Source organism: Chelon labrosus (genome assembly GCF_963514085.1).
Source record: "Chelon labrosus genome assembly, chromosome: 12".
NCBI classification, from domain to species: domain Eukaryota; kingdom Metazoa; phylum Chordata; class Actinopteri; order Mugiliformes; family Mugilidae; genus Chelon; species Chelon labrosus.
The window spans coordinates 6,248,077-6,275,681 of NC_140345.1; positions in this window are offsets into that span (position 1 = coordinate 6,248,077).

Here is a 27,605-nt window from a genome sequence, read left to right on the forward strand (position 1 = left end):
TCAGTCACTTCATTACCCCTGATGTCGATTCCTCATATTTGCTGAGACATGCGCAAATTCTCTGGGGTTTGTTGTCTCAAGAAAAGCTGCATCAGCAGGAGGATCTTCGGGAGAAAAAAAAAAATAAATCAGCTGGGGGAGAGAAAAGCTTCGGCAAACACATCGAGTTTCTATTTTGATTTATTGCACTTTGTAATTACAATAACCAAAGGGCTCTGATGTGTAAATATTCAAGTGCAAGCTGATTTATTTTCTTCCCACACACCAAAAGTTGTTACACCCTCATGTAGTTTGTGTGTGTGTGTGTGTGCAAAGATTTCATTGTGCTAAGGTTAACACATCTGGGAAATGAGTGCTGATGTCTGCAGGGCGGCAGTATTGTAGGGATGTATATAAGCCAAATATGCAATTGTACAATAGTTGAGAGTTCAGTGAGAAGAAGACTGATCTAGTTCTTGTGTTTTGCATCACAGCCAACAATTAAACAAATTATATCAGTTAGTCAAGAGGAATGTCAGATTCATCGTTGCTCCTTGAGATTGAAGCTAATAGTTCATGTAAACATGTTGCCTTCTTAGGCAAACCTCTGGCTAGACATGTTACTGATTCATTACAAAGCATCTTCAAAAACTCACATACAGTACAGATACACTGATCAGGCATAACATTATGACCACCTTCCTAATAATGCGTAGGTCTCCCTTGTGCCTCCAAAACAGTTTCATGTTTTTTGAGTTGTTCCTAAAGCGTTTTTGCGTGTGTGTGTGTGTGTGTGTCTGTGTCAGGCTGCATCCTGCTGGGGATGGCTGCTGCCATCAAGGAGTGTCATTGCTATGGTTTGGGGGTGCCTGGTCTGGTCTAGGTGGGTGGTGGTACATGTCTAAGTAGTATCCACACGAATGCCAGGTCCAAAAGTTATCACAAAATGAACACCACTGTCAGTGGTTTTAATGTTGTGGCTGATCGGTGTATATAGGCAGATTAATTAGGTGAAGCTGGTCTTTCTTCTGCTTCGATAAATCTTCCCCTCCACACTTTTTTTTAATAGTCAAACTTAGATATATGAGTAAACATGTGACTAAATATCTAGCTGTTTTAAATAGAAGATCATTATTTGTTTCAGAGGTTTGGGACGGGATTTGGGAGGAGAGGTTCATTCTTAACCTTGAGAAAGCATTTGTGATGAATTATTTTAAACTCAGGGTCCTCTTGTTCTTGTTGTTTTGGGAGGGGCTATACTTTTTTTCCGTAACTCATGGCCATCTTGAATGGAGGATGCTGAAAAATCAGCTAGCAAATGACCTTGGGTTTAGATTATTTTCTTAAATATATTTGCGTGTCAGTTGTTTACCGTCCAAACTGTAAATCCTGCCTAACACATATATATAACATGTGACTGGACTAACCAATAGATTAAGAGAAAATACCCAACCTTCCAGTCCTGTTTCAGCGTCTCAAACCAGAGCAGAGGGAGAATGCTGCAAAAAAAATTGCTTGACTCAAAAGGCTGCAAGTGCGTGAGGAAATGTCTAAAAAGCAGGTTTTGTAATGTCACCTGTAAAAGAAAAGTGCAATTTGAGTGCAAATATACATCCATCAAATATCACTGCTTGAAAGGTTTCAAACGGGGAGAACAAACTGAAAATGTTTTGCGGAAACATTGTGAAGAGAGTGCTGCAGTTGTGAAGAAGGAAAACTCGAGCATAAAATAATATTTGCAGAAAAATACATTCTTTTCACTCTTTCAAAACATTATGCAAGCCTTAAAAACTTATTTTTCATTACATTTCAAGCTTTCAAAGACTGACTTTTAACCTTTCAAAACCTTTCCAATTTTGAATTATGGCATGAAATGAATTCCATATACAGTATGTAGTGTATTCACCTGGCTGGTGTTTCTCCAAAGACACATCAGATGCTCTGACAAAAGATATTTTTGATAAAACCTTTGCTATGTTGTCGGAATGAGTGTTTAAATCTTAGAGTTACACATTTTGGAGAGTTGTGTCCTGTATTTCAATGAAATAACAATAAAAAAAAAAAAGCCTGAAACTGATTTGATGTTTAAACCAGACCGTTCTACTACTTCCTCTAAACATGAATATAACCAGTATATCAGAGTCTGTGGACATTTACGCAAATTTATTAGGTTGTATCCAGAATTTCAGGTTAGATGAGATGTTTCAGCTATGAGTTCGATGTACCATCATGACTGGTCCTTTGTCAGTGTCTCCTTCAATAATGAATTTCTCTGGCAGTGAGGATTTGTTCCTGCAGTTTGGGTCCTCAGAATGACTAATAGTCACCAATTAATTAAGCTGGTGGAGTTTCACAAATATACAAACACTTGGAGTCATTTCTGCGAAGGTTACTTATATGTTTGTGCTGTGTGACATAAAAATGTGTTTGGTAGTGCATTTTTCTATGTGGAATTGTCCCTACGTAGCACAAAAAATTGTAGTGTAAAAGCTATGTTAATATGTTGAATACAAGGCAGTGATTGTGAATAGAATATCTGTCATACAGAACATTTCTTTTGCTAGTATTTGCTCGTGGGCAGTGAAGGCAAATGGAGTAGAAATATTCTGGAAAAGTATGTCCAAATAGTCCCCAAATATACTGAGAAGTGTTCATCCAGGTAAATATAGAGGTATCATACACCGATCAGCCACAGCATTAAAACCACTGACAGGAGAAGTAAATAACATTGACCATCTGGTTACAATTCAGTGTTCTGCTGGGAAACTTTTGGACCTGGCATTCATTCATGTGGATGTTATTTAGACATGTACCACCCACCTAGACCAGACCAGACACTCCCACCCCATAGCAATGACACTCCTTGATGGCAGCAGCCATCCCCAGCAGGATGCAGCCTGACACAGACACACAGACAAAAACAGTTTAGGAACAACTAAAAAAAAAAACATGAAGAACAGCACAAGGTGTTGACCTGGCCTCCAAATTCATTCGATCCCAAACTGATCAAGTATCTGTGGGATGATCCACAGAGGCCCCTCCCCTCAACCCATAGGACCCAAAGGCCCCCACCAACAGCATTCTGTTGCCAGACACCACAGGACACCCTCAGAAGGCCCATGTCTATTCTATGATGAGTCACAACGTTTTTTGGAGGCACAAGGGTGACCTGCACAATATTAGGAACATTAGTCATAATGGTGTGGCTGATCGGTGTATGAGTTTGAGTCAGAGTTTGACTCTTGTCCCTGTACATCTGTGGGTTCCAGACTATGTTTCCCCTGCTAACCCTCTTGTATGTTTCCCACCCCAAATGTGAAAAAAACAAAATATAAAATGTTGCTAGTTGTTGCTAATATGTAAATCATTTGTATTGACCCACTGGTCATCACGTCAGATCAAAGTTGTCATCAATAGTTTTTTTTTGTTTGTTTTTTTTGGCCTGTCATTGCTACAACTCATCACTCCTGTATGAATGCTCCATTTGGCTCCTGTGCCCCTGTGACCCCCATAGTTGGCATGTCTGTTATTCCAAGCATTTTATATCTTCATATAATCCCAGACTCTTTTGAGGATGAGAAGAGACTGGTTTCTCTGTGGGGGTCAAACCATCTGTTGCCAGACGACTCCTCCTTCTCATCACTGAAGATAGTTCTTCACAGCTCTGGCTGTGTGTTTGGTGTCGTTGTCATGCTGCAGAATAAATATCTCTGTTCACACTACTCCCTGATGGTATTGTGACGGACAAGAATCTTAATATCTAAAGAGCCTGATATGGCTTTTCAGCGTATTATAATAAAATACAAGAGCGCCACAAGGAGGCTCCAGAATGATCTTAAAATATCTTTAGACGTTCTCTAAATTTTGCCCAACCTTCGAGAATGTGTTAGGTGTTGTCACCAACGTCACTAACATTGTGAGGAGTGATACTTCTCCAACCCACCAGCTGTATGGTCTTTATATCTAGATGTAAGCTGTGAAAATCACTCGGTGCATATTCAGCCGGTCTGTAATGTCTTCCCCAAAATAACCACTGCAGCTCTCCGAGTTGTCCTCGGCTCATTTTAAATTATGTACGTCTTAATGCATACAGAACCACAAGAACAAACTGCTCTCTCGACCTGGGAACATTTAACTTAGGAGGCTGCTTCCTGTGTGATAGCCATTTAAATTTATTATGATGTGATCTTATTCGTCACTAGCAGCCACTATTTTTAAGGTTAGTACATGCTCCAGCGTGTGCTTTTTTTGTAAAACATTTCAAACTATTTCATTGCAAAACAGTGTTTTTTGATCTTACGACATTTCATAAAAAGCTAGAATCAAAGTTAAATATCTCACATCCAGTAAAGTTTAAATCCATCCTCTTGTTTTCCCTCTGAAAAGCCGGTAATCCGTAAGCCAGGCTCGGCAGGTTGCTGTGTATCTCAGTCAGCAGCAGGTATGTTTCGGTTTACAATTACTTGGCATCTCTCACAGGCCTCATTACAGTTTTTCTCTCAGCATTCCAGCAGCAATCTGGCAGGTTGTACTTTGCAGCCCTCACATCAACAGGTCAGTTTAAAACATTACTGACCTTAATCACATAGACTCGTGTGTGGGGAGGCGTGTCAGTGTCCTTTCCTGATCTCCTATATAAATTCGTCCGAACAAGATCAGTGTCAAGAAAATAATTAGAGAAATGGGACAGGAAACAGCAGTGTGAGTGGAATTAGCCATTTGCCAACAGCTATGTAAAGCAAGGTACCAGAAGAAAAGATACTGTGGTCGAGTTAACAATGTAAGTACAGTGTAGTGGGAACTATGAAGCATTAACTAATGTCGTTTTTGTCTCAATCCACATTATGGACCATGAATAGTCTTGCCTACATGTGGCATTCAAAAGGTGTCTTTACAGCCAGTTTTTCGTGGCTTTCTGTAAAACGAGCAGAATATATTACTTTCAAGAGGTAAAGCAAACCTGCAGCTGAACAGCTTTCAGGAGTCTGACTGCAGAAAATCCACTGGTATTGTGTTCAGTGAGTTCTTTTCACCGTAGACTTTATATAAGAAAGGTGGATGAGCCTCTGAAAAGTGAAGCCAATGCAGAGGTTCTCTTAAGCATGCATTATTTATTATGTCAAGCAAGGGCCGACACCAGGGGCTGGAGATATTGACAGATTGTATAGGTATCTGTGAGAACACTACCCTCATTCTCACTTAATTTATTACCTCAGGAGACATCTCTCTACTGAATTTATGCTCTCACTCGCTAGTCTTCTCCAAAACAGCTTGATGTTCTGTTTCTAAATGATGGCAACATTAAGAGTGGAAAAAAACAGTAAAGCGGGGTATGTTTAATGCTTGTGATGGACAAGTTACTACCACAGTGCCGTGCACAGTGTCCAGACTCTTGACTGTACCTAAATATGGACAACACGTCCCCACTTCCTTGCATTGGCCCGACTGATGCTATATTCCCAGGGATACGGGCGCCGCTATCTTGCGAGTTTGTAGTCAGAGTCTGCGCAGTTCGGTTTGAGAGTGGAGCCACGTGGAGCAGACTCACTTAAGACTGCGCTCTGCTCTACCTCCACCAGTTACAAGGAAATGTTGGATTATACACTGTGCTCATTATTTCTTTCTTTTTTTCTTTTTTTTTCCCCCCACAATTCTCACAGCTCCATGGGGTCGCTTCATGGAGTGGTTGGCATGGCAACTAGTAGTCATTGTGATGTCACATCCTGTTTCTATAACGTCAAATAGCTAACTAAAATCAGAAAAACACTTAAGTATGCATCAACATTATATTAACTGTTTTAGTTTGGCCCCAGTCTCATTCACTAACATAGAGAGGGTGGAGCTTATGACCTATACTGCAGCCAGTCACCAGGGGGAGCTCTACTTGCTTTGCCATATTCCGTCATCCATTTTTACTTACAGTCTATGGTCCAGACTCCTCTCCTCTGCAGCTTCTCCCTCTCCTCCTGGCTTACTCCTCTTGCAACTTCAGAACTGTTCGCCAACAAACTAGCTGGCGACTTTAATACAGTCTGTACTTTTAACTTACCACTTCCTAGGTTATTTACAGTGGAGACCATATCTGAAAGGAGAGTGAACATATATTCATGCTACCTTTCATCAAGTGACCACAACCATTACTCCATAAATGTATTGCTAATGTTGGATCATCTGCACTAAGTGTTAATAGACAACTTTTCTCAGCACAATATCCATATGATGGTGATGACACGTAGAGGCCCTACGGGGCATTTGAAAAAAGAACATCAACTAATGCTGCCTTAAAATCTTTTAATTAATCATATTCATGGTATTCATCATAATAATGAATGTCATAATGATGAGTTTTAAAGGTAGGTCATGCTTTTTTGAGATTAATATAATTGTTCCCATGTCTGATTCAACTATCCACCGTGCCATCGGTCAATAACACATCTCCTGAGTTACGCTCCTGCAGAAAGAGTCCGGATAAAGCCAAGCTTGTTTTAGGCATTAGCTTGCGCTTGACGAATAAAGCACTAACGAGATAGCGATCAGAGAGGGCCCAACTCCAAAGGCAGGCTGCTTGCCTGGCAGCGCTTGATAATCTCTTCGTTGGTTTCACTCAGCTCCCTTTAATCTGACTTCACATAATCCTTTTTTTTACCCTCCTGATCAAGTAAACGCTTAATTATGGCTAATGAATTCCATCCAGAGCTTGGGTAAACATGTCTATCAAACAAGATCATGCTGATTTTAAGCTGACGAGAGAAGGGAGAAAGGAAAAAAAAAAAAAAATATAGGAGAGCATTCACTAACCATGAACATATTCTGTGCCAAAATGACTGTGCTCCCTCTTAGGACTTGGAAGAGGGATGGTTCTATAGCTATAATAGCGGCAATTTACTGCTAAATGGAAAGAAATGTGTACGCTGTTGTGCTAGCGCTTTGCAAAACTGGATATTAGCACAAATTAATTTATTAAAGAACATTATCATTTCCAGGTAAGGGGAAAAAAAAGAGCAACTCAGTTTTGCAATATACAGTTCCCTCCTTTTGATTGTGAACAGGCAGCAGCGCAGACTACTATCTACATTCTTTCACAGGCATTTAGCACCATAGCATCCTAACTGTATGGAAGGTATGTATAGGGATGTTCATCAGTTAAATATTTGCAGCAAAACAATGAGGTATATAGCTCAACACAAACTATTCAGTGAGGATTTTCAGTTGTAGCTTTTCTGAAAACGGACATCTCACATGCCCTAAGTTCTTGAGTTTTGGGTGTATACATTTCATAAATTGTTGATGAGGGCTCTGTTGATGCCAAGAAAACCAAAAAAAAAAAAAAAAAAAGACTACTGGCTGTGTCTTTTTAAATGTAGTGTTTGACACATCAGGACTTCTTGCTGCTTTTTGTATCGTTAGTTTAAGGCGTGTTGTAAATGCATGTTGAAACACAGATATTCCATGGAGTTTTATGCTGGTAATTATTTATGTCCACCCAAAAATATATTTGCAAAAATACAAGCATGAGAAGTGTTTGTGTTTAGAAGGATAGTTCATTATATAAGAATAGAAATGAAAATGTTGTTTGTTCATGTCACAGTAGCTGCTTGATTGGCCACGAGCTGCCCGTACATGTTATTTACTCCAAGGAGCTGACCACATTGAAGCGATTTACCATGGTGCTACGCAGGTTATGATGATGACACACTCCATCAGCTTAAGGAGCTCATTGCGTATCTTGGCAGTGAATGATGTTTACTGGAGGATTTGAACAATCTACAAAATGCCACTGTTTACTTTGGGTAGCCATTGTCATTCACTATCCATGCTTGACAGTTGGACCTGGGCAATTTGTGCTTGGCATCCTTGAATAGGTCCCCCCCTAATGAGGCTGATAGAATGACCATTCATCCGCAGGGGGCTCTTGATGTGCCACAGTTCAAATGTTAATCACCCGAGCTTCTTTGGCAAATTGACAGAGCTTCATTCACTGCTTGCTCTGTGAATGTGTCCCCTCTAAAAGCCGGGCTTGTGTGTGTTCTCTCGTTTCTTGATGTGGGACCAGACGCAGGGAGTCCCCGCTGACCCTGTTTTACAGTCCCCAGCTTACCTCCCTCTCATTTTTTTATTTTTTTTTATGCTAACGGCCAGAGTGGTGGCACCCTCATCCGTTGCGGCTCTGATCTGGGAGATGGCGCCGTGGCTCGCTGATGAGGTCCCATCCGGACTCCCTCCATCATCATGTCAGCGTTCACTGAGAGTTCAGTCTACTAAACAAAAGGGTCTTGTTTATACTTACAACTCGGCTGACCTCCCCTGGCGCGGGTGTTTACAACCCCTTCATTGAATTTGGATAACCAAACAAGTTTATTCAAGATGCAGTGAAAGCAAACCTGGCACTAAAGTTAAACTAAAAGTCATTTCCTTTTATAGAAGATAACCGCAGTAGCAATATCATGATGTAGAAAAACAACATTTTATTCTTCCTTTCTAAGGTGTATAGTACTCTAAACAATGAAACATAGCTTCTGTTTAAATGAGTGAATATTTGTCGTGTCTTTATTTAGTCTATAACACATTTCCCCATGTATAACCGGTAACCAGGAGTGAAGATCAACCATTTTCAGTCCACTGTGCTGCACGTCCATAAACTCTTCTCCCTCCACTGAACCTCCTCAAAAGCATAAGCATACTCTCTAATCCATAGAGGTTACGTTTCTTTATGGATTGCTGTGTTTACCTTCAACAAACAAAACTGGCCTTGGTCATATCGTAGCCCCACATCAAAGCCTCCTAGGTCATGGTTATGGATTTTGCCCCAGTGAGTGCAGAACAATCTATATTTATATTGCACTTCAACAGCGTGACGTCCAAATGATCCAACTCTGGCCAGCTCTGAGGTTCAGTGAAGTCTGGGGTATTCCATCACTGGGTGTACAACCCGCTCATACAGATTCACACGATTACACTCTAGTAGTTTATGACTACAGCTCATTCCTGGGTTGTGGTTAAGCCCTCAGTGGTCCTAATGGCCAGCAGCAGTGCACCTCCCTTGAAACAGGTGATGCATTACAGTGAGGTGTTGCATTTCCAGCTGGGGATGTGGTAGTAAATGGGGCCCTTTCTTGTCTGAGGCATTTTTGTGGCACCCAATTGAGGCAGATATCAGGGGGACCCTTGTTATTGAGGATGACACAGTATCTCCTGTATAAACACACATAGTCTTTACCGAATAATGCACAACTGTGAATGATTTCTTCTCTTGTCACATTAGAGTGTTGTAGCAAAGCTCCTCTGCAGCAGCTCAGTGTGGCAGGAGGGGCATCACGGCATCTGTCGCTGACAGTGATGAAACAAGCATTTAACACAAGGCGACAACCAACACGTGTACAATCATCACTTCCTCAAGGTGTGGAAGTGGCTCTGTCATATTCTTAATCATAATATCCATCCCAGCTCCGTGGCCAGATTAAACAGCCCATTACCCCGGCTCTTATTAAAGTGCAGGCGCAGACACCTTCATAGGTAGAAACTATTGTGCAGTGAGGTGGAATATTTTTTTCCACATTAACTGTTGTGTTGATCCAAACGTGTAACTTCTGTCCGGTTACAAGACTTCCAGTCAAGAGACACTTTGACACATGTATACTTGCAGATAACCTGTACACAGAGTTGTTAATATGTGCACGTATTGTCACCTTTTTCTTTACTTGAGATATTTATCATTCATTTCCAATGATATGCCCATTATGGACATAATTAGATGCATAATTAGAATTTGTCTCAGTGAGCTTCTCTCGAGAATATTCAACTATTGTTCTGTTAAAATGTGGAAACAACATTTAGGGCCAACCCGTGACATCCCTATCCCACTCAGGGCAGAGCAGTGAATGGCTGTGATGTTTCAGCTCACCTTGGCTGTTAAAGTGAAAAGAACACATCAAAGACCCCAGTAACAGTATGTGGGAACATTTTAAACTGGGCAATGATATCTTAACTGTAGTCCTAAAAATGGTGTCTTTGGGACTGCACTAGTGAGGTAACTTAAACACAGGCAGAAAAAATTATAACTACTCGCCCATAAAGTGCGTAATAAATGAGACAAGAATAAAACAAATGACTACAATCCCATCAATGAAATGATCATAAAAGAAACGGGAAGAATAAAATCAAATCCAACATATAAGAAAGCTGCAGATAAAACTCTACCACCTGTAGGGGGATTAGCACGACCCACTAGATACTCTAATATGCATTAAACATCTGCTTTATTTTACATTTATTTAACCCTGCAGAGTGCCGTACAATATTATGTTAAGTTAAGGAGGCTGAAATGTGCTATTCTGGAACTTGCATATGGAGGTCTTAGTGCTCCTTCAGTGTTTTGTGAGAGGAAAGGAAATAAAAAAACGTTGTTAGCCAGGTGAGAGTCCTTTAGAGCTAAATGCCCTTGCTTTGTAATCTAGCCTCATAGATTTCCACTAGGGGTGAAGATCCAACTGTCTCCTGTCGTGGTGTGGTTGCCAAACCTCAAAGTTAGTTTCAGGTAAAGATTCTCTCAACTCTTGGATTCTTCAAATTGTGTTAAACTGAAAATTCTGCTTTCTTGAAAACAGTGCCACATTTCAAGGTGGAGGATATTGTCACGTCCAGGAATTCATCATTTTACACATGCTGAATTTCAGTGTTGTTGATATATATACACCGATCAGCCACAACATTAAAACCACTGACAGGAGAATCAAATAACATTGACCATCGTGTGACAATTCAGTGTTCTGCTGGGAAACTTTTGGACCTGGCATTCATGTGGATGTTACTTAGACATGTAGCACCCACCAAGACACAGACACTCACACAAAAATGGTTTAGGAACAACTCAAAAAACATGAAGAACAGCACAAGGTGGCCTGTTATGCCTGATTGGTGTATATGCAGACACTTGTGCACACTGAGTGCACGAAAGGGGACTGTACACACACTTGATGCTAATGGTCAGTGAGCCTTGAATCATTCATTTTTATTTATATCTCAGCTCTTACAAGGTACTAGACATTTTATTTTCATACATATGTGAGATATTTCTATATAAAATGCTTGTTACGAGAGAACAAATAGAAAATAATGTGCTGTTGGTGTCTGGACTGAGAGCTGTTGGTAGGGACAATCCAACAACGGCTTGCTGTATAGGCTGCGGAGTGGTAGTAGCTCTGAAGTCACCTTCTGACCTGACACCCACCCAATCGTGACATTTTTTCCAGTTTAGAAACCTGCACTCAATCTCACATACTCTGCAGCTATTTTTTGTGAAGTTATTTATTTTTATTTATATTTATGAATATAATTGCCTGAATGCAGACTAACATCTTTAATCCAGTCAAACTAAACTTACAAATGTCAGTTAATTCATGCTTGACAAAAAATAAAAAAATAAATAAATCTCATTTTAGAGAAAGTAATTAGCCAATATTTTCCTTATTAATGATGTAAGTGATTATTTCACCCACCCGCAACCAGTCTGCAGTTAATCAGAATAATGTTTAAGACCCGGCCCACCCAGCACGCTCTGATCATCACCTCCTGTTTATTCTGGGCATGACTGTAGTGTACAACCTCATGTTCATGTTTATATCACTGATGCCTCACTGATGCATTCGCAATTTAAGTAAAGTTGAAATGATGAAAATTCAGCCTTGCTCTAAAAGTTGGGAGCAACCACTTGAATAGAAATTTCAGCATTAACCATGCAGCGTCTGTCCAACTTTACGTTGCTCGTGAATCAAAGACATAAAGCATTTAAAGCTGAAGCCATTTATCATTACGGTCCCTGCAGGATGAAGCTTCACACTTGTCATGAATCGGCAAGAACTATTTTTATTTTTTTTCCCAAGAGTCGATAAGTTCCTTTTGACTGTTGTGATTTAAATGAACACCTGTTTTGACAGAAAGGTTACTGACATGTTCCCAAACACTGATGTGACCAGCTGAGATATTATCTGAGGCAGGGCTCTAAATGTAACCATGGTTAGGCGTGGGAAAAAAGTAAGATTTATTGCCTGACAACATGTGTCTTCTTAACCCGGTCTCAGATATACAAGTGTCAAATGGCTGGATAGATAACACGCTTTAATCACTGTTGTTTACACTACATCCCACTTCACCGGGAATGTTATACTGCTGACATAACAGGAGGTTATCAACCAAATTATTCAGTAGTTCATTCAGTACTTTACGTGGGAGGAATACCCATGGATCCAGCCTGGGCATGTGTTGCTGTTACAATGGAGCAGCGTTAAAGAGAATAGGTTTACACATTAGTTATGATAAAATGCACATTTTCCCACGAGGAGTGAATGGGAAAAAATCAATATCACAGCAACTGTATAGTAAAAGCACACCCACATAATTTGGCTTTTTGACCCAAAATATCTAAATGAATTAATGTGTAGCTATCCGCGCCAACACGGATATTCCAGTTTACATGATGCACTTAAAATGTTGAATCAGACTAAGACAAAAATTAAAAATAATCCAAAATGATAAAATTATATTTGATAATTCAAGGTAGTAAGAATTATATCACAAACCAATTACACTAGACCTTCTCCACAAGTGATTCCTCATATGTTTTTAAGCAGTAGTAGTTTATTTCCTCACACAGCGTGTGTGCAGTGGTCTGCAAACACACTCTCTCCAGTTGCGGCTCTGAAGATAATTTCCTGCTGCTGCAAATGTGCTTTTATGTGTCCATCAGCAACACTGTTTCCGCTGCGCTGTGTCCAGGAAAATATACGGAACATTTTACTGCATTCAAATCCTCTGCAAATGCCAACACCATTTTCTGTCTTCCTACGAGGTGTTCAGGGAATGGGAGAGAAAATGAAACACAGCACACAGGAAAAACTGCAGGAAAAAAAAAATAATGCAAAAATCGTACGGAGAGCTCAGTGAGCAGAATTTGTCGTCCATTTTGGCACAACAGTGTTAATCAAGATGATAACGGGCGTACGAGGACGGAATTGCTGCATAAGTTTCCGCTAATTTAACTGATTAATCAAATGAGTTTGACTCCAAGCAGCCGGCCGTCGTCAGGCCCACATTTAATTCAGTCCAATCAATTATTTTTGTCCATTTATTAAGAAAATTTGACCTTCTTGCAATGTGCCTTTGATTACTTTTGTTTCATCGGATGTGTCCAGAATGAGTTAATGGCCGCTTTTCAAAGTCTGTATCACAGCTTTCAAGAAAATTGAATTTGCGAAGGTTATAGATGTCACTTTAAATAGAGTTTGAAAACCATAAATAACGTAACCTGAGATTTTGATGGACACTAGTGAACATTTTGCGTGGAAAGCAAAAGAAAAAACAGACGGTAGACAAAAAAAATAAAAAAATAAAGTTGTTCTACTTGACAGTTCAACTGACAATGGTCAACACCTCCCTCCAAATTCCCGAGCATTTCAGGAAATGGGAACACATGCAATATGAGAGCAATAACCAGCAAGCACTCATCAGCTTGCAGAGGTGAGGAAAGGAGCGAGAGGTTTCCTCCTCACTGCAAAACAAATTACTGATTCAGTCTTGTTTGCTTCAAGCCTCTTACACGCTGCCTGTTGTTGGCTATTTCAGCTATTTAGAAGTGCCCCCTCTTAACATGATTATGGCGTGTAAGTAAACAGATTTTAGGTCAAAATTCTCCGATTTATTTGAAAATGAAGATCAGTTTAAAGCAGTTCTCCTCTGATTTTGTTTGCATGCATAAGAAATGCTCTCCTGCATCAATAAACCGTTTCATGTTTACAGGTTTTTTTTTAAAGCTGCGACTTTTTTTTATTGTATTCTCAGTAATTACTGTTAATATGTTTCAACATTTTATGATTTTATGTATATGTAGAGTGTCAGTTCCTCTAAACAGCAGGTGTAGTATGAATGTGGGGGGGAACTGGGGAGGAAAAGCAAACGGCTTTCCCAAAGTTTTTACCTTTCCCCTTGGGCACTGAAACTTTTAAGGCAAATCTGCCAGTGGGAGGGGAGGGAGACTATGCTCTTCATGCTAGAGCTCACCTGGGAGACTGACAAGACCTTGCTTTATGGGTCTGCAATTCCCTTCATGTACAACATTTGAGTTAATAGAAGTCTTCATCCCTGACCAACCTCATCAGGAGCTTACTGCCAAGGAAATTATGGGGCTAAAAATGGCCGTACAGCAGCAGCAGGAGCAGCAGCAGCAGCAGCAGGGTAACATGGGGAGAGGGGGGAGTGCTGCTGAGCCAGGACAAGGGAATATCATTACAAGGTTAGATGAGATATGGGTATCACAAAATAATAAGCAGGGCTCAGTTGTACAGCAGGTTGACTGTCTGGATTAGTAAGGTAGTGTAGTACCAGAATGTAGTACGACGACAACCCTTCTACATCTCTCTCATCATGAGTTACAGCTATGTATTCCTGACTCTTACTCCTTCTTCTGCCACAGCAGCACTGGAAATAGTTCAAACTAATTAACTGGGTAGACAATTACACTGGTTGAACTGTTTAGCTTCACACGATTACATTTCCAAGTACTCTGTTTTGCTAATACTGCTGGTTCAAATACAGCCTTTTGTTTCAGTATTCATCTGGATTGGGTGAACAAACATTCATAATCAGAGTTAAAGGATTAAAATTAATATGGCTGTACACATCTTCTAACACAATAGTAGCCTCTCTATCCCTCTGCATTCTCTACAGAGCATGTGTGATAGCAGAACAAACCGGTACGAGAGGATGAGAACAAGACAAGATTTCCCACCGGTTACTTGTTTTTTAGTGGTGTTGTTCTCTGACACGGTTTTTAAAAAGGAAAAAAATGCTGAAATGTTTCCCCAAATATACTTTGGCAGCCATTCATTTGTCCGAGTGAAACACTAGTGTTTTATTATTTGGGCGCCATATCAAATTGATAGTAAAGGTCTGTAACTTATCACCTTAGAAGAAAAAAAAAAAACATGCTCGTGTTGCAGACGTCAGAAGTGGCTGTAGAACTTTCACCATTTAAAATGTTTCCACGCTGTAGAGATTTTAGCTGCGTCTGCTTCCAAGACCTTTGAGACCGTTGACATAAAAACAAAGGATCAGGCTTATGCTGTGAACACACCACCAGTGGAACGGCTACAAGTCACTGAAAGTCATTCCAGTGGTGATATAAAACTACAAGCTGATGCCTGACATGTGTTGCCGCCTGACAGACGTGATGCGCTACAAATCAGCGTTGAGCTGCCGCTGTCGTTTTGATGCAGTGACTTGTCGACCAGTCATGTGTTGGTTTGTTTTTGTTGTTCAAAGTATTTTTTATTGATTTTCCATAGTAATCAAAATGTGAAGTGTTTACAATTGTGACTGTACCAACACCATGTCCCCCAGTAATATTACTGTACCATTAAGTCACCAGACAGAAACGGATCATAGACACTGTTATTTCATTTAATCAGCATTAATTTTCCAAAATGGTGTATAAATGGCAAACTAAAAGTAGAAATATTAAACAGGTAAATAAGGAACAACTGAATAAACTGAGGACAAAAATGAGCTGGGGACATTAAAGATTCAAGATTCAAGATTTTCTTTATCAATTTCCCAATACGGTCACGACATACAGAAAAATAATAATATAAAAAAAAAAGTTTCTCCTGTCTCACATAAGGATAAAAAAAAATCAAAATGGACAAAATGTGAAGGAATATAGCATATGAAAACAGTTTGGATAAATGGTTCACATAGGGTAATTTTCCCTTTGGATTCCCAGTTCATTTTTAACCGGATGCTGATATAACAAGGGCAACATGAAGCTGATCATGCCGCTGATCTCAGATCTTCATCCACCCCAAACTTCTCTGTATGCATGGTTTAGCTCTACAACAAGGTCACCAAACGTCCTCCTTTGATCCAATCACAATGAATATCTCTTTGTCACTTGTATATTTGTATATATTTGTCTTTATGGAGCATTTAGTCACACGACCAAAGCGGTTTCACACAATTGCTAGAGCTGGTTCAAAATACATTGTTTGTTTTTGTGCAAATGAACTATTTTGAGATTTAGGATGTGAACACTGGCCTGCCCTTTGATTTGTTAATCAGCAGCAACCACTACCTCATCGTGCACACATAAGGTGTTGCCAGACTGCATAATTTATCATCAAAAACAAATTATAAATGTAATCTGAGGAGATGGGGTTAGCCATGGTTCAACCTTCATACCATACATGCATTGATCAGGCAAGTAAAATCTCTTGATTTATGCATTTGTATGCGGTATTTTGTACGTACAGAGCACAACAAAGGAGAGCTGATAAATTATGTAAGATATACAAAGTGGATGGATAGCAGTAATCTAACAACCAAATAAAAGCCCCACTCTCTCTTTGTGTGCAGTGTCTGGGAAGTGACTCCCTAAATGAGCTTTTGGATTGATGCATTATGGGAAGGACAAGGGTACTGCCAAAACCATGCCGTCAGTGCCACTTACGAGGGGAGAAGCTCCAGATAAACATATGGTGTATTCAATCTTGCTAAGCCTTGGGGGTTCCCAGCAATGAGTGATACAGTGAGGAGCTCCATTAAGGACTGCCTGCTTGTATTTGCACTTTATTACTGCAAATAGATGCTCTCCCCTTCGATTCCATTGTTTCATGAGTACTCAATTTGTCTGTTCTCTAACCCTTTGACAAAGCATCGGTTGGGCTTTGCAATTCAGATTTTTGGTTTACATTTGCGTCCAATTTTTTATGTCGAGTGAAAAGTCCGTGCAGCAGTCGATCAAGTTGTCTGCGTAGAGTGGTCTAGTACGCCGCAGTGGAGGCAACATTTTTGTGTAACATATATTGATGGTAAGCCCTGAAATCAGTCATTCAGGATGTAGAGTACAGTATAACTAAAAGCAAGTGTAGGGGATTCATCTTTATGTCAAGACTGCTCAGTAGGCAGGCATCTTCCTCTCTGTCTATTGGCTTTGAACCCAGGGCTGTTGCCAAGTGACATAGCCATTCACCCAGATTAGAGACCACAAGGATTTCCAAGTTAATATCTCAACCCCTTGCTCAAGATTGGTTAAAAGAGAAAATAAATGTCTTCACTTTTCTCTGTGACCTGCAAGGAGAGACATCTGTCATAAGGGCTGAGGAAATTGGGGTCAGACATTGGTTTATTTACCTTGGTACACGGCTGGAGAAAGTATTTAATTCTCCCCATGCTGGAACGGTTCCTCCATAGAGCCGGCTGAAACCTGTCAGAGGATTATAAATGACACCTGCCATGTTTTCTAGAAAATAAGAAGTGATAACCTTCAACTGTTCCAACAGCTGTTGCTCTCCGGCAGACACGCCGTCACACTAATGCGTCGGAGCGCAGCGGAAGGTGTTTTCTAGAAATCGCGTCAGGTGATCATTTGATTGACAATGAAAACATTGCCTGCGCGCGCCACAACTCTCCCTGGAAGGGAAGGAAAGAGACCGACTATAATCAGAGGGAGACGACAACAAAACATCCTCTGCACCTGATTTGTAAAATATTTGTAGTGACATCCAAAATATTCAGCACACGTGTGCGCCGGAGACGGCGCCGACTGTAAGAGGCGTCATTTTTAGATTCGGCTTGGCAGGCCTGACATGTTGCTATTCCTCAAGATGCATAACATGCACTCCAGCCAAATTTAATATTCCCTGGAAATTGAGGTCATTTCTATTCAAATGTTGTTTTTTCTGACAATCCAACAGGAGGAGAAAGATACTACAAGAGTAACTTTGATTATAATGAAAATATTGTCACATAATATCTTTATTTTTTTTTTGCACATGATCTGACAAAAAAGCATGACTATATATGCCAAGTTTTTATTTACATCAATGGCATGTGTATTACACTTGAAATCTGCAACCACTAACATGCGCATGAATGCATTCTCGCTCTCATCTTGCAGTTCAGAGAGTTTCTGTAGAATAATATCTTTGCACGCGAATAGAAAAAGCCCCGTCATTTGGAGGATTTGTAATGCAACATAATTTGGCTGAGCATCCGCCTTAATATTTTACTTGCTTAATCAAATTGCAAGAAAGGGTAATGCGCACCGCTAATTGGATTGTGTCATTTAATTCAATAATGAACAAGAGGAAGGAAAAAATAAACAAATGAGATACACTACTCATTTATGCAATTAATTCCAAATCATATTGTAAGTGTCAGTTCACGGAGAGTCAGTGATATTAAAAGCTTACACTTGAAATGCCTGTTAGTACACAGTGCAGACGCATTAGAAAAGCATTATGTATGAAGCATATTCCATCTTAACACTGATCTGTTGAGATGATTAGACAGAAAGTGTCCAGCAATGTTTGGTAAAACTTTTATGTCGTGAAAATACTGCTAAACCCAACCTGGATACTTACCACTTACCATGGTACAGCTTTGGATGTCATGATAAATTAGAAATTATTATTTAATCTTACCCTAAGTCACACAGAAAGTTTTCACAAGATCACACGCAAGGTTAATCAGCATGGACTTTATACTGTCATGGTGGAGTTTTATTCATGTTTGAAAGCAAAAACACCACATCCATATAGCTGTCAGGCTTTTTCCTGAAACTGACAGCAAGGAATCGGGTAGCCAGAGGCAACTTCCCCAGGGAAGCCCAGGACATATGGTTGTTGCAATGAAGAAACTTGTTATTCTGCAGTAAAGGAGTCCCACTGGACCAGTTAAGTAGTAATGACAGTACGGAATGAATTGACGAGTCATATTTCCACAGGTGCTGCATTGAAGTCCCATGCATGGTTTTTACGGCCTTTTAAAATTGATACCCTGCCTCATCAAAGAGCATTATTTCTTCAGAAAAAGAATGATTACTTGTTGTGGAAATTCCTGCACGGTGAGAGCCACAGCATGGCTGGGGTTCGTGTTCCGGTGCTGTAAGGATGTAACGCTAGTGCTTTCCCAAAGCTAATAAGACTCTGATCACATTTAGTACATCCTGATCTGGCAGGTCAACAAGCGTGTAAAAACCAGTGTTCTCATTAGAGCACGGAACATTGATTAAGATTAAATTTAAAATGCGCAACGGCACAGTGAAGCCCAAGGTCCATGTGTGAGAATATAGGCAATGTTTAATTCACCACAGCCTGTGTTTACGCCATGAAACTTTAAGGTTTGCTTTGCTAGTTTTTCTCATTAATCAGTCAGAAACGGGACATTTCATATACAGCACATCACACAGTATCCTAAACAACATTCGTGTGCATTCCAATACTCAATAAGATAGGAATGTCTAGCTGTTGCTAAATGCTTTTAACCAAATGATCTCCATATTATTTCAATAGGAGAATGTAGAAGAGATGCGTGTCTTTCTTCAGACACAACTAGACAGGACAAGCATGGCCAGCTGAGTGCTGCAGAGAGGTGAGCTGCTTCTCGGCTGTCTTCGGTCAACTGATTATCATCAGCCAGCGTCAAGCAGCTCCCAGCAGATATCAGCACATTATCTCAGGTTTAGTACAGCCTCTTAATCACACCAGGCACAAAAATCCATTAGTCTCTGTCACTTTCTCCCCAACTCAGGATGCTAGATCGCAATCTGCCATTTGAATGTTATAGTCCCCCTCTTTCCATTTCTCCCCCCCGAGATTTTTTTTTTTTCCTCTTCCATCCCACAAGACCTTTCCAAACACTGCCTCACCATTACATTTTCTGCATTTGTTGCATACTGTGTATTTCCATTTGTGTCTGGGCAGCAATCTTCCCTGTATATCATCTCATCGTTCTATCATCTGCATCCCTCCAAAAACATATTTTCCCCTCGTGCCCTCGTCAAGAAGATGTATAGTGTACAAGGCAATCTTGCACTGACACCCTTTTCAGTGCCATACCTGAAGCAGGTGAGATTCAGATGCAACAGGAAGATTGCACATATTTTTATGCAAACTGATAGAATTTCTTTAGACAATTGACATTTAATTTTCTTTTTTTCCCACTTTTGATTATTCCAGAACAAACGCCAATACAGTTTCAATATACAGTGCACTAACACTAGTATACAAAGTATACAAAGTTAAAATGTCCCAGTCAAACTGAACAAAAGTATTTAAATATTGATCTTCTAAAAAAACATGTGGACACAACCAATTATTTTTGTTTATGCCTCTGTGCAGACTATTTTTGCTTATAGAAAAATCAATAGAGCTTGAGTTATCAAATCCAACGTGTGTTGGAAGCGAGTGCCAAAGGGGAAAGCAAGCGGCAGCAAAATCGATCCTGAGATATTGCCTTATTTAACAGGTGCCATAAATAGCAGCATTATGATGTTAACTATTGCTGAAGTTACAGGGAGGACAAGGAGAGGTCACACTGCGAGTTCCTCTCACTTTTTGTCTGCTTAAACGTATCCAGTGTCTCGGTGAAGTATAGACTTGAGGTATTTTCAAAATATTGCCACGTTCCCTGCTTCTAATGCAGCGGTCACACTGTGCACATTGTACTGCTACCAAATTTAACTTATCAGATTTTATCAGCTAAACGAGGATCACTTGTCACTGCATGATAAAGTAATCTCCAGCGCCCCAAGACCTTCTGGAAGCCCATTTTTTGCTAACTTGAGTTCTGATACGCACGCATATGAAAGTGTGGACTAAATAAATCGGACGTGTTACACGACTGGAAAAATTAATCGGTGAGGACAATTAGGGCGAGAAGTTTACAGAAATCAGTAGATCAATAAGAGCAATATATCATTTTGAAGAGGGCTGGCATAGCTAAGTAGATTCCATTAGGTAAAGAACTACATAATGAAGGTAATTAATTGACAGATGAGGTGTATTAATCCAAGAAAATAATAAAAGTGACACTGTGCAGTTCGAGAGAGTCTAAATGCTCAGAATAAATGGATATTGTAATTGCACACTAACACTAGTAGGAGATGGTTGTGTGTACTTTAAAAAAAAACATCCCCTGTATTTCTTTTCAAATCTGGCTTCATTCATCAATGCTGTTTTGAATGTATTAGTTTTATGGAAAGGGTGCTGTCAGCGGGTGCCTTTCTTTAAAATTAGATTTGGCCTCTATATCTAATCTGTGTCTATATGGCCGAGCTCCAGCAGCATCTGCTGAAACTGTATCACTATGCTTAGCGTGCCCTACTGCAGGGGAGCCAACCTCTTCCTAATCCTTCCACCACCTCCTTCCTTGCCTCTGCATGTGAGCCATCTTGGCAGAACTACAGAGAAAAAAAAAAGGGGGCTTATTAGAATTTTTAAATCGTATAGCCCAACGTTGCACAGCCCCACTGGCCATTCAAAAGTACGTAAAAAGAAACGGGAGTAAAATGTGCAAACAAATCCCATGTATAGGAACACATGCAGGACTCTGCATTTGGAACTAATGCAAACTATCATTTCATTAGATGTGATTAATTAAATCAGTAGTATTTACTCTACAAAATACCATTAACCTTTGACTTACTCTACACCTAATTGCTTTAACAGTAGTCCAATATGAACAGGGTTACTGGAATGTATTCTTGTGAGGTTCATGAAACACCTGTGGTACAAACTTGGTGGGCGTTATCAGTGGGTGTGATAGGAGCTAGCATTAGTCATAGCAAATCGAATCTCTTTGTTTAAGAGTGCTGCATTCCATGCTATGACAGCTTTAAAATGGATAGTAGATAGGAGGGAAGACCTGCTTCTGTACAGAGGGAGCTTCTTATCAGAGAAGTTGCAAAGTTGTTTGTATTTGGCCTGCAGATGCATTCTTAAAGGTAAGGCACATTTGAGCGCATCTTAAACAATGCGACGTGGCAGCTCCTGCTGGGTGAAAATATCTTCAGCTGTTTTGTTCATCACATACTAAAGTGCAGTTTATACCTGTCTGGCTCGCTCTGTCAAAACGCTAGTTGGCGCTGTGTCTTTTTTGCCAGTCGGGTTCATTTTTGTTTCAACTTCCTGCTTCATTTTTAACAATGCTGACTGAAACTTTCGCCGAAATTTCGCCAAACACTTGTCATACAAATGTGTGTATCTCCGAACCTCCTCAGTTAATCTTTCCTCCATGTGTTCCATCTGTATTGATCCAAAATCTATTCGAAAATTATGGCGATGGAGAAGCAGCTGGAAATTATAAAACGGAAACATGCTACCAAGCGGATCAATCACAGCTCTTGCGGTTTGCATTTGTCCCATAAATATTAGGTAGGTCTATGCACGTATTTTTTTTCTGTGAAAGTTTGCACCCCACAGACTTTAGGTGAACTTTTGTCTTTCTACTTACCAGTCCCTGAAATTTAGTAGAATTGAGTATTTTGCAAGGGTGGATGAGCTGGTTCAGGCACAAAATATACTTCCAAATGAATTACAATATTTTCAAAATCATGCTCTGAGTCACAAAAAATGGACAAATTGGAAAAACTGTGTCCATAAATAACATTCTGAGTATTATACAAATTGCTTTGAGACTGTGTACAACGTAATTATGAGCTAAACCATTTGAGATTAAGTTGTTATGCTTAGGCCAGTTGAATTGGGATGTATAAGAAGTGTACATTTTTACAAAAACTAATTAAACCATGTGAACATCCTGAGCTATCAGTGTTCTATATGTGATTGCAATGACTCCCCTCTAATATTTAAGAATGCCTCACAAACAAGCGTGCATACTTTCTTATTATACATATAGTTCTGGCAAGTATATGAATTGCGCTGGGTATACTCTGGGAACCTAGACATTCATAAACTTGAACAGTAGTCCCTGGAAAGGCTTCCTAAATAGGCTGGCAGACACTTTGTTACTGGCAAGCAGAGTTGCACCTGTTTCGTGTCTTGGTGTTGAGCTGCTGGAATGGGAGATTTTGGTGCCTTCGCTTGGGTTACAAGAAGAGTCTTTAGGTTCAGGTGCCATGCTGCAAATGTCACACAAATAGATGAGCTTGTGATGTTGGGGGAGAAGAAGGGGTCAACCATGCTATGATGATGAAAACCGTTTCGATACAGCATGGTGAGACAGGAAAAAGCTTGACACTGACATGTTTCACGGTAGGGAATTGCAAATCAGAAGTCATTCATCCACATTTTACCGCCAATATCAAAACCTGAAGGTCACTATGGCCTTTGCAACGTAGCAGCAAGACACCAGACACCATACAGGTATGCTAGCCTAGTAGACTATTATTCTTCCCTTTGGTATTTCAATGCAAAGGGTGTGCACTGTCGGCTGTTCATCCTTCATCTGGTCTGTCCGTGCCGTTCCATCGGTAATGATGGTGCTAATCTGATTTGGAACAACTGGGAGTGATAAATATCATAGCTTTAGACCACATTTTCAAATCTGCACTTGACAAGTGAGATCATTGGTAGATGTGTTTATTGCACAATAGTTTGGATACTGTGGATTGTATTTACTCAAATGCAACAGAATTATGTGTCCCATAGATAAGTTTATTTATATTGATCTGTGGTTGAAAACAACAAGGACAGAATAAGTCAGTTTTGCCAAAAATGAGAGTGGATTCTTTTGTCAGAGATGCCATGTTTGCTGTGTCCTTGTTTAGAAAGGCTCATTCTTACAAAAGTAGACTAAGTGACAGGCCCTGAGGGATTTTCTCCACCTTCTCATTCCCGTTCACTGCTGTCACTTCATAAAATCTAGTGCGGTTGCACCAATTAATAGTTCATAGTAAAGAACTGCTCTGTGTACCATAGAATACCTCTCATTATTTTGGAGCTGTTTGTTCAGTCACAGCAGAATCACTGGTGGCGTGAGCTCAACAGATGAGGTCTCTCTCTCTGAGCAGCTGTTGCAGGTTATTGATGACCTCATTAGAATGCTGCCTGCGGCATGACGCCTGACTTTGAAGGACTTCCCATATGCAATGGCACAAACCGCCAACGAAGCCGGTGCCGTTCGCTCCGTGCCAGGCAGCATTTCCTAACGGTCTTTTAGTGGCAAAAGTCGAAGGCAAGGAATTGGAGAGTTTTGTAGGGGGTCCCAAATCCTCTCTCAAAACTGGAGGCTTTTTATTACCAAGTGTGACTTGAGTGCTTGGAGGAATTCCAGTAAGCTGCTTTCCAGATCCCTTTCCGGACACATATTAACACTGATCCCCTTCATTTAACAAATTAACAATACCCACAGAGTTTAGTTTTTCAGGCAGTTTAACAGAGAATTATAGATGACACATTATATCCCCAGATTCACTGATATGCACTTATAAATTGAATTACTCTGTTATTCAATGTCCACCGCCCGTTTATTCTCGGCTGCAGGTGCCATCTCTTTATCTTTTATGTCTGAGACACAAGCTTGCATTAACAAAGCCTCATTGAGCAATGATACTCCGTAATTAAATTTGACTTTACATTTGGCCTCACTCGTAAACAAGGTAGGAACAAGAAGCCGCAAAAAATAAAGAACAATGGGGGGCGTAAATTGTTATTTTCAGTGGCTACACATTAACAATTTTGTGGCTTTGTGTGGATATTAAACCCAGTCTAGCACAACGGAAGTCATCTGCCATAAATGCTGAAAGCGCAGCACACATTTTAATCACGCGCTTTATGGCTACAGTGTGTAGCTTTGTTTCCAACTACATATTTAGCATGTGGCTTAAGGTGACGTTGGTTAACTGTCTGAAACAAGGGTAGCCTTGTCTATCGCAGAATAGATGGATACGTATCAGAGTCGAGTTTGAAAGTAGGAATAAATGAATAACGGTAAAGAGATGGCCTTAATTTGTCATGCAAATGCACAGTCTGTTTAATATTAAGTGAAACATATGTTGGGTATAAAATAAAAAATTTACAACTGTATCCCTATAAAGTTCACATTTTATATTTGGATTTTGTGATCGGATAACCTTATCTTGACTCAGCCAAGCAGCAACTTGGTCTTAGAGGTGGGAAGCAGCTGTTCTCTCATTTAACCACCGCATATTGAGCTCAACAAAGCGCCCAGCCTTCACTTGCAATTCCGCTTGAGATGCCAACAGCGTATGCCAAGTCCCTCCAACTGTCACTTCCTTATTTAATATTAATGAGCAGTTTACAGACACAAATCTGTGGCACTTCCTTGCAAGGTATCAAATACTTTCAAACTGTCTGACAAGAGTTCTGTTACTTTGTCGATAGTATTTTTCCACCCGATAGAGGGAGGAAGGCGCCGTGGCATTTTTTACGTTTGCAGATTGTGCACATTGGCCTTGACAGACCATAGATTTTCCACCAAGCAGGCAGACACTTTCTAGCACCTTCCTTGTTCACAGGTCTTATAGTGTCCTCTTCTAGACGAGGCAAATGAAAATAGAAACTGTCTGACTGCTCTCACTGAGGATTTTTCATGTTTTTTGAGGAGGCAACTAGAGCTTTTTCAGAAGACATACATCCCTCTTGGCCGTTGTAAAGCAACATTGGCCTCATCCTCTTGTAGTATAACAAATTAAACTTATCATCATGATAAAGTCATTGGGGAGAAAATGCCAAGCCAGAGTAGCTGCTGATAGCGAATTCTGAAAGCGTTCTTTTAGCGCCAGTACAAACCATCTCCCCCATCATGGCCAAGATAAATCATTAATGGTAAATATTTCCTTTGTTCAGTCTTGATCTTGATCTTATTGTTGAAAGTTTGATTGAGGTTTACATGAAAGAATACTGCTGCATACTTTGGCAGCTTCCCAAGTTGATGGATAAGAATGCAGGGATGAAGTTTGATAGAGAATAGCAAATCATCTGCTGGTGAACTTCATCCCCCTCTGGAACTGAATGGAGCCTGGTCCAGGGCCAACATCAAACAGCCTTGCTGTAGGCTGCAGGCAACCTTGGAATCAAACACTGACGGTATCCACTCAGGTAGACGCAAGGAAAGAAGTTTGGAGTTCCTGTTTGGTGATGAGGAAGACTGGCCTTATGTAATAAACCTTAGTGTCCATTTCGCTGAGTACACCATACCTGGGCCATTGTTTAGATGCAAACTAAATCAATATACAGTGGTTTAAAACTCCAGTAGATGGACAAATGGCGGCACATTTAGCAGACTGTACAGTGACCATAAGGGAGCGTAATCTAGTTCACATGTGCACCTTCTGGCTAGAAAAGCAATGGCAGCTGCACTTAAATCCTTCTGTAAATTGAACTCGTGCTTCCTGCACTTTATAGCACAAAAAAATGGATGAAACCTGTCTGTAGAGCTCCGGTAGCTGACTTCACCCTGCACCAGCAATCACAACACCTCCATATTGGCAGGAAAGCGCACTTTTCAAATTTCTATTCGGATGACAACTGCAAGCAACTAACTACCAGTCCTTGTACCAGTTACATCCAAAAATGGTCCACAGCTGTTGTGCCCCGGGATGTCAGAATAGTCGGGGACACGCAAAGGGGAAACCGTTTTCCAAGTCGAATGTCTTGTTTATTTAGTATGTTTCTAATGGGATGTCCAACAGATTTCTTTTCATAAAGGCAAGTTAGGCTAATGTTTATAACTTGGATTACAAAGAGGTGTTGCTCATTCAGCACTAAAACTACTCGCAATGAGAAAGAAATTTGGGATTAAACAGTTACTTGTTATTGTAGTTGCGTTACTGTCATGAACCTCCACAGAAAAATACTTCAATGTTTGCTTTCAGTGACTCTCTGGAGTAGGACGAAGGAAAGTTAACGAGGTAGTTATATATACTGCAGGTCAGGAACATTGTCCGCGCCGGCTGTTTCAAAGTGCGCAGTAAACCCTGACGGCCTGAAATCAGCGCTGGCACCATTCATTATTCCTCAGAGTTGTCCTGCCAATATGGCGGCGTCAACAAAATAAGTCACATGACGCCCGGAGCTCTGTAGGAACTTTTCATTAGTGACTATGATACATACCCATTAGTGTTTCATCGAGAACTGATTTTTCTGTTTGAGGACTCAACAAGATGCCAGAGGTGTTCAAGGAATCCCAGTCTTTGATGACTGGAAAGCATCGGGCATTAGCCGAAGTTGCTTTGTAACGTTCCTTCTCTTAGTAGCACTTTGTCTTCGATGTAGCAGAAAATAATTTCAGGAAGTGTGGGAACACAATCTTGCTGAAAAATCACTTCACATCTACACCCTTTAACAAATCCTGGATATATCTGCTGACAGCTGAGCAGAACTGGAAACAGTGAGTATTATTGGTTATGAAGGCTGTTGCAGTCTTGGGTTCAGGAAACCATATTAAGACTGAAACAGAAAAATGTCTATGACTTGTTGTCCTCCCACTAAATCATTTTGCTTAAAATGTCTGATGAAATAATGAAGTGATTAACCCAAACCCTTATGCTTTCATTAGGGCATAGTAACAAGTGCATTACATTGTACATGTAAATTAATACCAGGTCCATTCCTCGATCACACTTGCCATTTTACAGTAGCTTAAGCTTGTTTTTTTAAGCTTAACCTATCAATGTTACAGTTCATTGAGCTGTGTTTTAATGAAATGTTATTCACACAATAATGCTTCATTGTGATATAAACATTGTGCATCTGTCAGCTTATGATTTTCTGACACCTCTAATGAACAAGGTGGTTTTGCTCTTTTGCTTTTGCTCGTGGTTCCACTGGCTGTGTGTGCACAATGTAATTCTAGGTAAGGTCTATCATATTGCA